The sequence below is a fragment of the Amblyomma mixtum genome, chromosome 2 (genome assembly GCF_055824585.1).
Source record: "Amblyomma mixtum isolate Tamu chromosome 2, ASM5582458v1, whole genome shotgun sequence".
NCBI classification, from domain to species: Eukaryota; Metazoa; Arthropoda; class Arachnida; order Ixodida; family Ixodidae; genus Amblyomma; species Amblyomma mixtum.
In genome coordinates, this window is record NC_143013.1 from 188191842 (window position 1) to 188207411 (window position 15570).

At 46.3% G+C, this 15570-nt stretch overlaps 1 pseudogene; it reads left to right on the forward strand.

Moving 5' to 3' along the window:
• The first annotated feature begins 242 nt into the window (after positions 1–242).
• On the forward strand, positions 243–1633 carry LOC149361845 (uncharacterized; annotated as a pseudogene).
• The last annotated feature ends 13937 nt before the right edge of the window (positions 1634–15570 follow it).

The following is a 15570-nucleotide window of genomic DNA, read 5'->3' on the forward strand; positions in this document are numbered from 1 at the left end:
CGCGAGCGATCTGAGCGGACGTGCGTGTAAGACAGTGCGAACCCTTTTGAAGTGCGCGAACTTGAATTGTAACCACAATATATCCGTTTTTATTCCCCAAAAATTGTGTGTGCGTGGGTATTCTTACCCGCTCCCCCTTCCCTTTTTTGGTCATCACTAACATATCAGAAGTGGGATCAAAGCCAACAAGAACCGGAGAAGAGTGCGAATTCAGTGACTTGGGCGTGTGCACAGAGCGAATCATGAGCGATACACCTGGAGAAGGAGTGGACACCAGCGACGCCCAGGATGGCGCTAGGGCGAGCGAGAGCGTTACTGTGACGGAGCTGCTGAGCGCAATGCGTGAAAAGGACCGGCTTCTGACAAGCCTATTGGAGCGACTCGACCTTCCATCAGGAACTCCAAGCACGGCAACACCCAGCTATCATATGATGCATGACCTGAGTAAGAACATCGCGGACTTCGAGGGAGGTGGAGACGCAGCATCGGCTAAGGAGTGGCTCAAAAACATCCAAATGACGGCGACCTTGCACCGCTGGCCAGAAGAGTTTCGGTTAGAAACGGCCAAATGCCATCTCGTTGGACCTGCCAAGGACTGGCTGCGTTCACGCGTCGAGGTGTCCACGTCTTGGGAAAGTTTCTCATACCACTTCCGCCGCACCTTCTGTGGACAGACCCGAGCGGCAGAAAGGTGGAGAAAGAGATGCAGGAGCGCGTGCAGCAGCGCAACGAGAGCACGACGACATACTTCCACTCGAAGGTTCGCCTCTGTCGGGAGGCAAATCTCGACTTCTGCGACACCCGTGAGCAAGTGTTGACTGGCTTACGTTGAAGACAACTTTGTACGATGCTACTAGGACGCACCCACGAAGACGACGACGATCTCCTCCACGACATCATGGAGTTTGAGCGCATTGATCGTGAGCGGGAGCAGAGATTCGGCAGTACGCACAAGAAGAGGCCTTTCGGCGCGACCACCACGAGTAGCCCAACAAGACTTCCTGCACGGAAGAGCACCTACCAGTGGCCGAGCAAGGACTGGAGACCACCCCTGATGAACGATAAAGGCGAGATGAAGTGCTACAACTGCGGCCTATTCGGGCACATCTCCCGCGACTGTCCAGGCGAAAGGCGTGAGATGCGATGTTTACGTTGCGGAAAAAGCGGGCACACTCAGCGTCACTGTTCTGAAAAAACTAAAAGTAACGAGACCAATGCAGTTACTGACTCCGAAGAGGAGAAAATCGTTCCGGGAGCTTTACTCAAGCAAGTGACATGGAATGGGACCACGGAACTCGTCGGCATGATTGCTAACAGGAGCTCTGGGTGCCTCTTGCGCGCGTCGGCGGTGGCACGCTGCGGCGCAGTGCTGACAAAAGATTCCACAGCGCTCTACGGTTTCGGCAGCCAAGGCACCCCGTCCGCAAGAGCGATTGGAAAGTGTTACGCCGACCTGCAAATCGACGGCATCACAGGCAAGAACATTCCAATTTTTGTTGTCCCGGACGATGCTTTGTCACTCGATTTAATCGTGGGCAGAACTGCCATACATAGCTTACGGAAGGCTTGGTGGTTGCCTCCGCTTTTGGCGTCAGCAAGAATGCCCATTCTGCCATTTAGAGCCGGTGAATAAGTCGAAATTGCGTGTGCAGACTACTGACAAGAGTGTCCTGCACCCTAACACAATCAACTGGATCTCACTGTCGATGGCATCTGACCTTTCCGGGCCGGTTTTGCATGGTACCTTTGGGAACGAAAATCTTCTTGAAATGAAAGATGGGGAAATCACCGTGCCGGTTTTTACGAGCGGAGACCATGAAGTGGTTATCAGAAAAGGACAGCCATTCGGGCGCGTAACAGAGGATGTTGTTGGTGTACCTGAAGAGCTTGATGCCGAGTGGACGAGCCAGAGATTCTCTGTGTGAGAGCAGATCGCCAACCAATTGAGGAGCAACAGGTGGAGGTGGGGCCCTCAGTGACCACAGAGCAGAAGGGTGAGCTTCTTTGCCTCCTAAACGAGTATCGGGAGTGTTTCGCCAACAATTTGAGCGAGCTTGGATGCACGGCCGTCCTGAAAATGGACTCCCTGCTTGAAGACAGGTTTGAAGTGTGTATTACATGTGACCTCGCCGATCAAGTAAATGTTCTTCAGAGAGGAGATGAAGAACTGCGAGAACTTATAACCGTTCTGGAGTAGCCTGGGAGCGCACGTACCAAAGAAGAGAAGGCGAAAGTAAAAGACTACAGCCTTAGAGAAGGCAGGCTAGTGAGAGAACTCGAACAAGACGGAAGAACAGTGTTCTAGTTCGTACTACCCAAGTGCACGAGAAAGGCATTTCTGGTACAGTCTCATGGTTTGATGGGACATTTCGCAGTCGACAAGACAGTCTCCAAACTTCAAGAGAACTTTTGGTTCCCGTGAATGAGGAATTACATCCGGAAGCATATTTCTCAATGTTTCCAGTGTATTTACAACAAAGCGCCTGCCGGCAGATGAGCTGGTCTTCTACATCCGATCCCACCAGGTAAACGACCGTTCGAGGCAATACACATGGATCACATGGGGCCGTTCGTCCCAAGCAAGAAGCGCAACCAGTATCTACTTGTATTCATTGACAACCTCACAAGATTCGTGAGACTCATCGCTACACGCGACACTTCAACGAAGCACGTGCTCCGTGCACTGGAAGAGTTCGTCCTTGAAAGGGGCCTTCCATGAACTATTATTACCGATAGAGGCAGTTGTTTCACATCGCGCGCCTTCGAAGAATTTTGCACTGCGCGATCCATACACCATGTGCTCAACTCGACACGCCACCCACAGGCAAACGGCCTCGTGGAGAGAGTGAATAGAACCATTCTGCCGGTCCTTACGACTTCAATGGACGACCCAAGCCAGCGCGACTGGGACGCAAACCTTGGCAAGGCAGAGCGCGACATCAATAATTCCGTTAACAAGACATCTGGGAAAACACCGTTCGAGATGCTGTACAGATACCAGCCGAACTTTTACGGCGCCGCGCTGAAAAGAATTGTGAGCAGCGACGACTCCCGGTCCGGGAATCTCAAAGAAATGCGAACTCGTGCTCGGCAGCGCATTCTCGCCGAACAGAAGAAGGGCAAGACAGCCTACGACCGCAGACACTTCCCAGCGCGTCTCTTCAGTGCCGGCGACATCGTATTCATGACCAGAGCGCCTAATCAGACAGGGAAGCCGACGAAGGCTCAGCCGAACTACAGAGGGCCTTTGTTGGTCACTCAGGTCTTACCGTCAGACACGTACAGGGTGACCGAGCTTGATCAGGGCAAGAGCACCCGTTTTGCGACCACAGCTCACATTTCGCAGCTAAAAGGCTGGACGTCGACAACATCTCAAGATTGTCTCGAAGACGATGAGTTGTCAGCTGAGGAATAAGAGAATGGGACTGAGGCGGACAGTATACCGCTTCCGAGGCGTTCAACACGCAAGCGAGCGGTGAAGAGATAAACAGCATTTTACGAATCGTTTGAGCATGCAGGCAACTTCTGCTGACTGATGTTCCCGTCAGTTAAATATTTTTTACGTGTGTGTACTGTTTCTGTTCGTTCTAAGCTTTTATTCGTTGGTTTTAACGAGGACGTTAAATTCTGTCAGGATGCCCGAATGTAAGCGATCATACGACGCAATTTCTCATCGGCGCCTACTCCCGTCGAGACGGCGGCAGTCGTCCCCTCGACTCAAGAGGCTCACGTGAATCTGGCTCAGTGCGCCGGTCGGTCCAGAGTGCACACCGCATCGCCTGCCTCGAGTGGCGCTCACGTGAATGTGGCTCGGTGCGTTGGTCGGTCCGGAGTGCATACCGCATCTCCTGCCTATCCTCTTCCATTTCATCCCGGTGCCGTCAGGACGCCGTTTGTGTTTGTGATGCTTTGTGTTTTTGCGAGTGCGGCGCGTCGACTCATCAGCGTCGGTGGCAAGAAGCGCAGCGAGAGTGTGTGGTGCGCGAGCGATCTGAGCGGACGTGCGTGCAAGACAGTGCGAACCCTTTTGAAGTGCGCGAACTTGAATTGTAACCACAATATATTATCCGTTTTTATTCCCCAAAAATTGTGTGTGCGTGGGTATTCTTACCCGCTCCCCCTTCCCTTTTTCGGTCATCACTAACACTATCATGAATGTTTTCTTATTTTGGTTTGTTTTGTTGTAGCATTGATAACAGCTAGGTTGATTTTTAAGCCGGAAGCCTTTAATGCCTCATCGTTGTAAGGAGGAGTTGTTGACAAAAATGTCACGCTTTTCAATTGGTCGAAGTGGTCATGACGTCACAGAGCGCGAATTTCAAACCGGGCTAATTGTACTTTGGCTAGTAACCATGCAACCAATTAAAGGGATGGTATAGTGATGCTCCAAGTAAGAGGGTCTGAGTTCAGTTAATTAACCAATTAGCCTAATTAACATTTCTAGTCAGGCCAGAAAGATAAATAAAACCAAGTAGGAAATTGACCGAGTTGGGGAACCGAACCAGAGTCTCCGAAGCGCAAGACGAGCACGCTAACCACTCCGCCATGCCAGTTCGATGGTTTGGAATGAACAAAGGCACGTCTAGTGAATAAGGTGTCCTCGTTCACTCCCATCTTCCTGCCTTCCTTTAGGCTAGGTTAAGGTGTCCGAGATATTCCAGACAAATACATTTCCTTTTTTCAAAAACTAATTTACCGACAAGCAAGGGGTAGAGCCGAATGGGCGATGGCATTCTGTGGATTCCCTGGCAACGTTGCAAGACGCTGACGTGTTCCACTATTGGAGGCGAAGCTTACATCTTAACCACACATCAGTGACACAAGTAGCAACACCGCGCTTAAGGGTTTCACCTCGCCGCACTTTAGTAGGTCAACAAAGTGCACCCTTAATTTTTTTGTCCCTCTGCAGTGCTGTGGGGTATATCTGCTTCTTGATGTTATCATTGTTATTTTATGTATTGTCTTCTGTAAATAATATTTGATGTGTTTCTCTTATATGTAAGTAAACAAATTTTCTACTGTTACCATGTATGTGATTTTTTAAGACGTAATAAACACACATTTTCCGCATATCTTTTCATGATTAATAAGACCGAGTCAATGCAATACTTTATGATCACTTGCCATATTTGACTGATTAACTGATTATAATTTTCAACTTTATATATTTATTCAGTGTCTTTAGCAAACTTGAATGAAATTGTTGTGAAATTTTGCCTGTGAAATTATACATTCAACAGATTAAGGACGAACAAACTATAGGTACGAATTTAGTGGTGTTGCATATAGCCACACAGTTTGGTTACCTTAACATCAGCTGCACAAGTGATCGATCGATGCATTCTATTTTTTCATGCCCAGTGCGATTATTAGACGTTTTTGTAACTGCACACCCAGGCCTTCCGAGTGACAAGTGGGATCCTCTACGGTCTTTGTGGATGAGGCCTATATGATAGCCTTCAATAAAAGGCAATGTATGACGCCAGTGCGATTTTACGCCAGCTGTATGACGTCTTTACGACGCTGCCTACGAGCCCTACAAGGTTCAGTCTGCTGTACGAGACCGTGTATGACGGCTACGAGTTTTTACGCGATAATTGAACGAGATCTCTAAGATGTCTCGTTCATATGTACGAGACGTGGTGCATATGAACGAGACAACGTAGAGATCTTGTACAGTTGTACGAGGCATCATAGAAGCTTTACGAGACATCATAGAATTCTTGTACAAATCGCCCCATCTCGTAGATATCTCATTCATAACACATACATCTCCTAGAATTCTCGTTCATTTCTCATACATTTTTTCAGTAGGGCGTTGTCACACGAGTACAACAATGTCGTCATCATCGGAATCACTGCAGGAGTCGTCCCCGGACTGCATCTTCAAAAGACTCTCGGCTTTCCGCACCATAAGTTGAACGAAGATCTCCACGATGAGCCTCACGTCTCTTCGGCGCGATCGCATCCCGTTCAGCTTCCTGCAGGAATCAGCCAGGACTTGGCTGGCGTCGGCGTCCATGGCTAGGAAATGGTGGTTCACTGGAGCAGCACAAACGCAAAGCAAGCACCACGGCCTTCACCAGAGCGAATGAGCTTTAGGGAACGCGCCCGGTTTTTCAGTGCGAATGAGGGAAAGGGGTGTGTCCGGTTTTGTCTAATAAGATAACCGCGGCAAGATTTCCGGAAATGGGATGTCCAAAATGTCATGTCAGATAAGGATTACAATTCCTGCACCCTCCTGATAACGTTTTCCTTATCCAGGAAGGCTGGCTAGCAGTGAGTCACGGATATCTGCATGCGTGCGTGTCCTGCGATTTTTCTGCCACCTTTGGTTAACGAATAGCCGGTTGTGTGGGGCGGCTTCTGGAAATTTCGATGAGGTGAATTCGTGACAGTGACTGCTAAGGAGCTTTGCGTTGGCACGTAAAAGCCTCGTACACGCCACGCTGCACTCAGAAAATTTAATGACACCAGCAATTAGAATTGAAGGTTTCAAAAAAAACTGAGAGAATGTATATTTATGATCAAATACTTTTCTTAAACTGCGCTGCATTAACAGACTGCGGGAAATATAAAATCCAAACCTCTGGCTACGGGATACAAAATTGTCCACGAAGTTACCTCGCTACTTAGATGCCCGCAAGTAGTAATCCATATAGTTGACCTACGTTGTATGCAGTTCATAACACGCCACGGTTGCCTTCTTTGGCTTAATGGTTTTCAAAAACTCTTTGACGGCGTTGCTTTAATTTTAAATTTCAGTAGAGTACAATCTACAATTTGTTTTTTACCTTTTGGTTTCGCATTTGTTTAAATGATCTTGAACATATTTGTGCCTTTCCCTAGTTTTTATTTGATGATCCTATTCGTTTTCTTCGTCTTGGGCCGTTTAAGTTTAGACTGCTTCAGTGAAGTTCCTTTGATTAATTAATTCTATATCCGCTAATCGTTCAGCTAGATTTCTGGTTTAATTAAAGCTGTCTCCAAATGACCGAAACATTTGGCACCCAATCTGCCCCGCGTTGGATGCTAATTGCCTGAATTGTTTCTATTCTCCTGTATTTCTAGTGTCGTGATATTTGTGTATATGGTGCGATATCTTCGGGCGGAAAATTTTGGAATAAAAAAATGAATCCTACGTTCATGATTTATTAGTTTATTCAATTTTGTACAATATGGCGTGTTGGTATAAGCACTCGTTTTCATGAGTGGATACAAAGCTTTCTATGGACGCTGCTGCATGTCACTTCGCCCTTGTATCACTCTGTTCCACGCAGTGTATTCAAACTGGACCTGTACTTCTACTAGAAGAAGCGGTGTTCTTATCCGCCCTCAATAGCTGCTAGGCTACATCCGCGCATATTCGCGAGGTCGCACAGTATCGTTGTCACACGAGTACAACAATGTCGTCATCATCGGAATCACTGCAGGAGTCGTCCCCGGACTGCATCTTCAAAAGACTCTCGGCTTTCCGCACCATAAGTTGAACGAAAATCTCCACGATGAGCCTCACGTCTCTTCGGCGCGATCGCATCCCGTTCAGCTTCCTGCAGGAAGCAGCCAGGACTTGGCGGGCGTCGGCGTCCATGGCTAGGAAATGGTGGTTCACTGGAGCAGCACAAACGCAAAGCAAGCACCACGGCCTTCACCAGAGCGAATGAGCTTTAGGGAACGCGCCCGGTTTTTCAGTGCGAATGAGGGAAAGGGGTGTGTCCGGTTTTGTCTAATAAGATAACCGCGGCAAGATTTCCGGAAATGGGATGTCCAAAATGTCATGTCAGATAAGGATTACAATTCCTGCACCCTCCTGATAACGTTTTCCTTATCCAGGAAGGCTGGCTAGCAGTGAGTCACGGATATCTGCATGCGTGCGTGTCCTGCGATTTTTCTGCCACCTTTGGTTAACGAATAGCCGGTTGTGTGGGGCGGCTTCTGGAAATTTCGATGAGGTGAATTCGTGACAGTGACTGCTAAGGAGCTTTGCGTTGGCACGTAAAAGCCTCGTACACGCCACGCTGCACTCAGAAAATTTAATGACACCAGCAATTAGAATTGAAGGTTTCAAAAAAAACTGAGAGAATGTATATTTATGATCAAATACTTTTCTTAAACTGCGCTGCATTAACAGACTGCGGGAAATATAAAATCCAAACCTCTGGCTACGGGATACAAAATTGTCCACGAAGTTACCTCGCTACTTAGATGCCCGCAAGTAGTAATCCATATAGTTGACCTACGTTGTATGCAGTTCATAACACGCCACGGTTGCCTTCTTTGGCTTAATGGTTTTCAAAAACTCTTTGACGGCGTTGCTTTAATTTTAAATTTCAGTAGAGTACAATCTACAATTTGTTTTTTACCTTTTGGTTTCGCATTTGTTTAAATGATCTTGAACATATTTGTGCCTTTCCCTAGTTTTTATTTGATGATCCTATTCGTTTTCTTCGTCTTGGGCCGTTTAAGTTTAGACTGCTTCAGTGAAGTTCCTTTGATTAATTAATTCTATATCCGCTAATCGTTCAGCTAGATTTCTGGTTTAATTAAAGCTGTCTCCAAATGACCGAAACATTTGGCACCCAATCTGCCCCGCGTTGGATGCTAATTGCCTGAATTGTTTCTATTCTCCTGTATTTCTAGTGTCGTGATATTTGTGTATATGGTGCGATATCTTCGGGCGGAAAATTTTGGAATAAAAAAATGAATCCTACGTTCATGATTTATTAGTTTATTCAATTTTGTACAATATGGCGTGTTGGTATAAGCACTCGTTTTCATGAGTGGATACAAAGCTTTCTATGGACGCTGCTGCATGTCACTTCGCCCTTGTATCACTCTGTTCCACGCAGTGTATTCAAACTGGACCTGTACTTCTACTAGAAGAAGCGGTGTTCTTATCCGCCCTCAATAGCTGCTAGGCTACATCCGCGCATATTCGCGAGGTCGCACAGTATCGTTGTCACACGAGTACAACAATGTCGTCATCATCGGAATCACTGCAGGAGTCGTCCCCGGACTGCATCTTCAAAAGACTCTCGGCTTTCCGCACCATAAGTTGAACGAAAATCTCCACGATGAGCCTCACGTCTCTTCGGCGCGATCGCATCCCGTTCAGCTTCCTGCAGGAAGCAGCCAGGACTTGGCGGGCGTCGGCGTCCATGGCTAGGAAATGGTGGTTCACTGGAGCAGCACAAACGCAAAGCAAGCACCACGGCCTTCACCAGAGCGAATGAGCTTTAGGGAACGCGCCCGGTTTTTCAGTGCGAATGAGGGAAAGGGGTGTGTCCGGTTTTGTCTAATAAGATAACCGCGGCAAGATTTCCGGAAATGGGATGTCCAAAATGTCATGTCAGATAAGGATTACAATTCCTGCACCCTCCTGATAACGTTTTCCTTATCCAGGAAGGCTGGCTAGCAGTGAGTCACGGATATCTGCATGCGTGCGTGTCCTGCGATTTTTCTGCCACCTTTGGTTAACGAATAGCCGGTTGTGTGGGGCGGCTTCTGGAAATTTCGATGAGGTGAATTCGTGACAGTGACTGCTAAGGAGCTTTGCGTTGGCACGTAAAAGCCTCGTACACGCCACGCTGCACTCAGAAAATTTAATGACACCAGCAATTAGAATTGAAGGTTTCAAAAAAAACTGAGAGTATGTATAATTATGATGAAATACTTTTCTTAAACTGAACTGCATTAACAGACTGCGGGAAATATAAAATCCAAACCTCTGGCTACGGGATACAAAATTGTCCACGAAGTTACCTCGCTACTTAGATGCCCGCAAGTAGTAATCCATATAGTTGACCTACGTTGTATGCAGTTCATAACACGCCACGGTTGCCTTCTTTGGCTTAATGGTTTTCAAAAACTCTTTGACGGCGTTGCTTTAATTTTAAATTTCAGTAGAGTACAATCTACAATTTGTTTTTTACCTTTTGGTTTCGCATTTGTTTAAATGATCTTGAACATATTTGTGCCTTTCCCTAGTTTTTATTTGATGATCCTATTCGTTTTCTTCGTCTTGGGCCGTTTAAGTTTAGACTGCTTCAGTGAAGTTCCTTTGATTAATTAATTCTATATCCGCTAATCGTTCAGCTAGATTTCTGGTTTAATTAAAGCTGTCTCCAAATGACCGAAACATTTGGCACCCAATCTGCCCCGCGTTGGATGCTAATTGCCTGAATTGTTTCTATTCTCCTGTATTTCTAGTGTCGTGATATTTGTGTATATGGTGCGATATCTTCGGGCGGAAAATTTTGGAATAAAAAAATGAATCCTACGTTCATGATTTATTAGTTTATTCAATTTTGTACAATATGGCGTGTTGGTATAAGCACTCGTTTTCATGAGTGGTTACAAAGCTTTCTATGGACGCTGCTGCATGTCACTTCGCCATTGTATCACTCTGTTCCACGCAGTGTATTCAAACTGGACCTGTACTTCTACTAGAAGAAGCGGTGTTCTTATCCGCCCTCAATAGCTGCTAGGCTACATCCGCGCATATTCGCGAGGTCGCACAGTATCGTTGTCACACGAGTACAACAATGTCGTCATCATCGGAATCACTGCAGGAGTCGTCCCCGGAGTGCATCTTCAAAAGACTCTCGGCTTTTCGCACCATAAGTTGAACGAAAATCTCCACGATGAGCCTCACGTCTCTTCGGCGCGATCGCATCCCGTTCAGCTTCCTGCAGGAAGCAGCCAGGACTTGGCGGGCGTCGGCGTCCATGGCTAGGAAATGGTGGTTCACTGGAGCAGCACAAACGCAAAGCAAGCACCACGGCCTTCACCAGAGCGAATGAGCTTTAGGGAACGCGCCCGGTTTTTCAGTGCGAATGAGGGAAAGGGGTGTGTCCGGTTTTGTCTAATAAGATAACCGCGGCAAGATTTCCGGAAATGGGATGTCCAAAATGTCATGTCAGATAAGGATTACAATTCCTGCACCCTCCTGATAACGTTTTCCTTATCCAGGAAGGCTGGCTAGCAGTGAGTCACGGATATCTGCATGCGTGCCTGTCCTGCGATTTTTCTGCCACCTTTGGTTAACGAATAGCCGGTTGTGTGGGGCGGCTTCTGGAAATTTCGATGAGGTGAATTCGTGACAGTGACTGCTAAGGAGCTTTGCGTTGGCACGTAAAAGCCTCGTACACGCCACGCTGCACTCAGAAAAATTAATGACACCAGCAATTAGAATTGAAGGTTTCAAAAAAAACTGAGAGTATGTATAATTATGATGAAATACTTTTCTTAAACTGCACTGCATTAACAGACTGCGGGAAATATAAAATCCAAACCTCTGGCTACGGGATACAAAATTGTCCACGAAGTTACCTCGCTACTTAGATGCCCGCAAGTAGTAATCCATATAGTTGACCTACGTTGTATGCAGTTCATAACACGCCACGGTTGCCTTCCTTGGCTTAATGGTTTTCAAAAACTCTTTGACGGCGTTGCTTTAATTTTAAATTTGAGTAGAGTACAATCTGCAATTTGTTTTTTACCTTTTGGTTTCGCATTTGTTTAAATGATCTTGAACATATTTGTGCCTTTCCCTAGTTTTTATTTGATGATCCTATTCGTTTTCTTCGTCTTGGGGCGTTTAAGTTTAGACTGCTTCAGTGAAGTTCCTTTGATTAATTAATTCTATTTCCGCTAATCGTTCAGCTAGATTTCTGGTTTAATTAAAGCTGTCTCCAAATGACCGAAACATCTGGCACCCAATCTGCCCCGCGTTGGATGCTAATTGCCTGAATTGTTTCTATTCTCCTGTATTTCCAGTGTCGTGATATTTGTGTATATGGTGCGATATCTTCGGGCCGAAAATTTGGAATAAAAAAATGAATCCTACGTTCATGATTTATTAGTTTTTTCAATTTTGTACGATATGGCGTGTCGGTATAAGCACTCGTTTTCATGAGTGGTTACAAAGCTTTCTATGGATGCTGCTGCATGTCACTTCGCCCTTGTATCACTCTGTTCCACGCAGTGTATTCAAACTGGACATGTACTTCTACTAGAAGAAGCGGTGTTCTTATCCGCCCTCAATAGCTGCTAGGCTACATCCGCGCATATTCGCGAGGTCGCACAGTATCGTTGTCACACGAGTACAACAATGTCGTCATCATCGGAATCACTGCAGGAGTCGTCCCCGGACTGCATCTTCAAAAGACTCTCGGCTTTCCGCACCATAAGTTGAACGAAAATCTCCACGATGAGCCTCACGTCTCTTCGGCGCGATCGCATCCCGTTCAGCTTCCTGCAGGAAGCAGCCAGGACTTGGCGGACGTCGGCGTCCGTGGCTAGGAAATGGTGGTTCACTGGAGCAGCACAAACGCAAAGCAAGCACCACGGCCTTCACCAGAGCGAATGAGCTTTAGGGAACGCGCCCGGTTTTTCAGTGCGAATGAGGGAAAGGGGTGTGTCCGGTTTTGTCTAATAAGATAACCGCGGCAAGATTTCCAGAAATGGGATGTCCAAAATGTCATGTCAGATAAGGATTACAATTCCTGCACCCTCCTGATAACGTTTTCCTTATCCAGGAAGGCTGGCTAGCAGTGAGTCACGGATATCTGCATGCGTGCGTGTCCTGCGATTTTTCTGCCACCTTTGGTTAACGAATAGCCGGTTGTGTGGGGCGGCTTCTGGAAATTTCGATGAGGTGAATTCGTGACAGTGACTGCTAAGGAGCTGTGCGTTGGCACGTAAAAGCCTCGTACACGCCACGCTGCACTCAGAAAAATTAATGACACCAGCAATTAGAATTGAAGGTTTCAAAAAAAACTGAGAGTATGTATAATTATGATGAAATACTTTTCTTAAACTGCGCTGCATTAACAGACTGCGGGAAATATGAAATCCAAACCTCTGGCTACGGGATACAAAATTGTCCACGAAGTTACCTCGCTACTTAGATGCCCGCAAGTAGTAATCCATATAGTTGACCTACGTTGTTTGCAGTTCAGAAGACGCAACGGTTGCCTTCCTTGGCTTAATGGTTTCCAAAAACTCCTTGACGGCGTTGTTTTAATTTTAAATTTCAGTAGAGTACAATCTGCAATTTTTTTTTACCTTTTGGCTTCGCATTTGTTAAAATGATCTTGAACATATTTGTGCCTTTCCCTAGCTTTTATTTGATGATCCTATCGTTTTCTTCGTCTTGGGGCGTTTAAGTTTAGACTGCTTCAGTGAAGTTCCTTTGATTAATTAATTCTATTTCCGCTAATCGTTCAGCTAGATTTCTGGTTTAATTAAAGCTGTCTCCAAATGACCGAAACATTTGGCACCCAATCTGGCCCGCGTTGGATGCTAATTGCCTGAGTTGTTTCTATTCTCCTGTATTTCCAGTGTCGTGATATTTGTGTATATGGTGCGATATCTTCGGGCGGAAAATTTGGAATAAAAAAATGAATCCTACGTTCATGATTTATTAGTTTATGCAATTTTGTACAATATGGCGTGTCGGTGTAAGCACTCGTTTTCATGAGTGGTTACAAAGCTTTCTATGGACGCTGCTGCATGTCATTTCGCCCTTGTGTCACTCTGTTCCACGGAGTGCATTCAAACTGGACCTGTACTTCTACTAGAAGAAGCGGTGTTCTTATCCGCCCTCAATAGCTGCTGGGCTACATCCGCGCATATTCGCGAGGTCGCACAGTATCGTTGTCACACGAGTACAACAATGTCGTCATCATCGGAATCACTGCAGGAGTCGTCCCCGTACTGCATCTTCAAAAGACTCTCGGCTTTCCGCACCATAAGTTGAACGAAAATCTCCACGATGAGCCTCACGTCTCTTCGGCGCGATCGCATCCCGTTCAGCTTCCTGCAGGAAGCAGCCAGGACTTGGCGGGCGTCGGCGTCCATGGCTAGGAAATGGTGGTTCACTGGAGCAGCACAAACGCAAAGCAAGCACCACGGCCTTCACCAGAGCGAATGAGCTTTAGGGAACGCGCCGGGTTTTTCAGTGCGAATGAGGGAAAGGGGTGTGTCCGGTTTTGTCTAATAAGATAACCGCGGCAAGATTTCCGGAAATGGGATGTTCAAAATGTCATGTCAGATAAGGATTACAATTCCTGCACCCTCCTGATAACGTTTTCCTTATCCAGGAAGGCTGGCTAGCAGTGAGTCACGGATATCTGCATGCGTGCGTGTCCTGCGATTTTTCTGCCACCTTTGGTTAACGAATAGCCGGTTGTGTGGTGCGGCTTCTGGAAATTTCGATGAGGTGAATTCGTGACAGTGACTGCTAAGGAGCTTTGCGTTGGCACGTAAAAGACTCGTACACGCCACGCTGCACTCAGAAAAATTAATGACACCAGCAATTAGAATTGAAGGTTTCAAAAAAAAACTGAGAGTATGTATAATTATGATGAAATACTTTTCTTAAACTGCACTGCATTAACAGACTGCGGGAAATATAAAATCCAAACCTCTGGCTACGGGATACAAAATTGTCCACGAAGTTACCTCGCTACTTAGATGCCCGCATGTAGTAATCCATATAGTTGACCTACGTTGTATGCAGTTCATAACACGCCACGGTTGCCTTCCTTGGCTTAATGGTTTTCAAAAACTCTTTGACGGCGTTGCTTTCATTTTAAATTTCAGTAGAGTACAATCTGCAATTTGTTTTTTACCTTTTGGTTTCGCATTTGTTTAAATGATCTTGAACATATTTGTGCCTTTCCCTAGTTTTTATTTGATGATCCTATTCGTTTTCTTCGTCTTGGGGCGTTTAAGTTTAGACTCCTTCAGTGAAGTTCCTTTGATTAATTAATTCTATTTCCGCTAATCGTTCAGCTAGATTTCTGGTTTAATTAAAGCTGTCTCCAAATGACCGAAACATTTGGCACCCAATCTGCCCCGCGTTGGATGCTAATTGCCTGAATTGTTTCTATTCTCCTGTATTTCCAGTGTCGTGATATTTGTGTATATGGTGCGATATCTTCGGGCGGAAAATTTGGAATAAAAAAATGAATCCTACGTTCATGATTTATTAGTTTATTCAATTTTGTACAATATGGCGTGTCGGTATAAGCACTCGTTTTCATGAGTGGTTACAAAGCTTTCTATGGACGCTGCTGCATATCACTTCGCCCTTGTGTCACTCTGTTCCACGGAGTGCATTCAAACTGGACCTGTACTTCTACTAGAAGAAGCGGTGTTCTTATCCGCCCTCAATAGCTGCTAGGCTACATCCGCGCTTATTCGCGAGGTCGCACAGTATCGTTGTCACACGAGTACAACAATGTCGTCATCATCGGAATCACTGCAGGAGTCGTCCCCGGACTGCATCTTCAAAAGACTCTCGGCTTTCCGCACCATAAGTTGAACGAAAATCTCCACGATGAGCCTCACGTCTCTTCGGCGCGATCGCATCCCGTTCAGCTTCCTGCAGGAAGCAGCCAGGACTTGGCGGGCGTCGGCGTCCATGGCTAGGAAATGGTGGTTCACTGGAGCAGCACAAACGCAAAGCAAGCACCACGGCCTTCACCAGAGCGAATGAGCTTTAGGGAACGCGCCCGGTTTTTCAGTGCGAATGAGGGAAAGGGGTGTGTCCGGTTTTGTCTA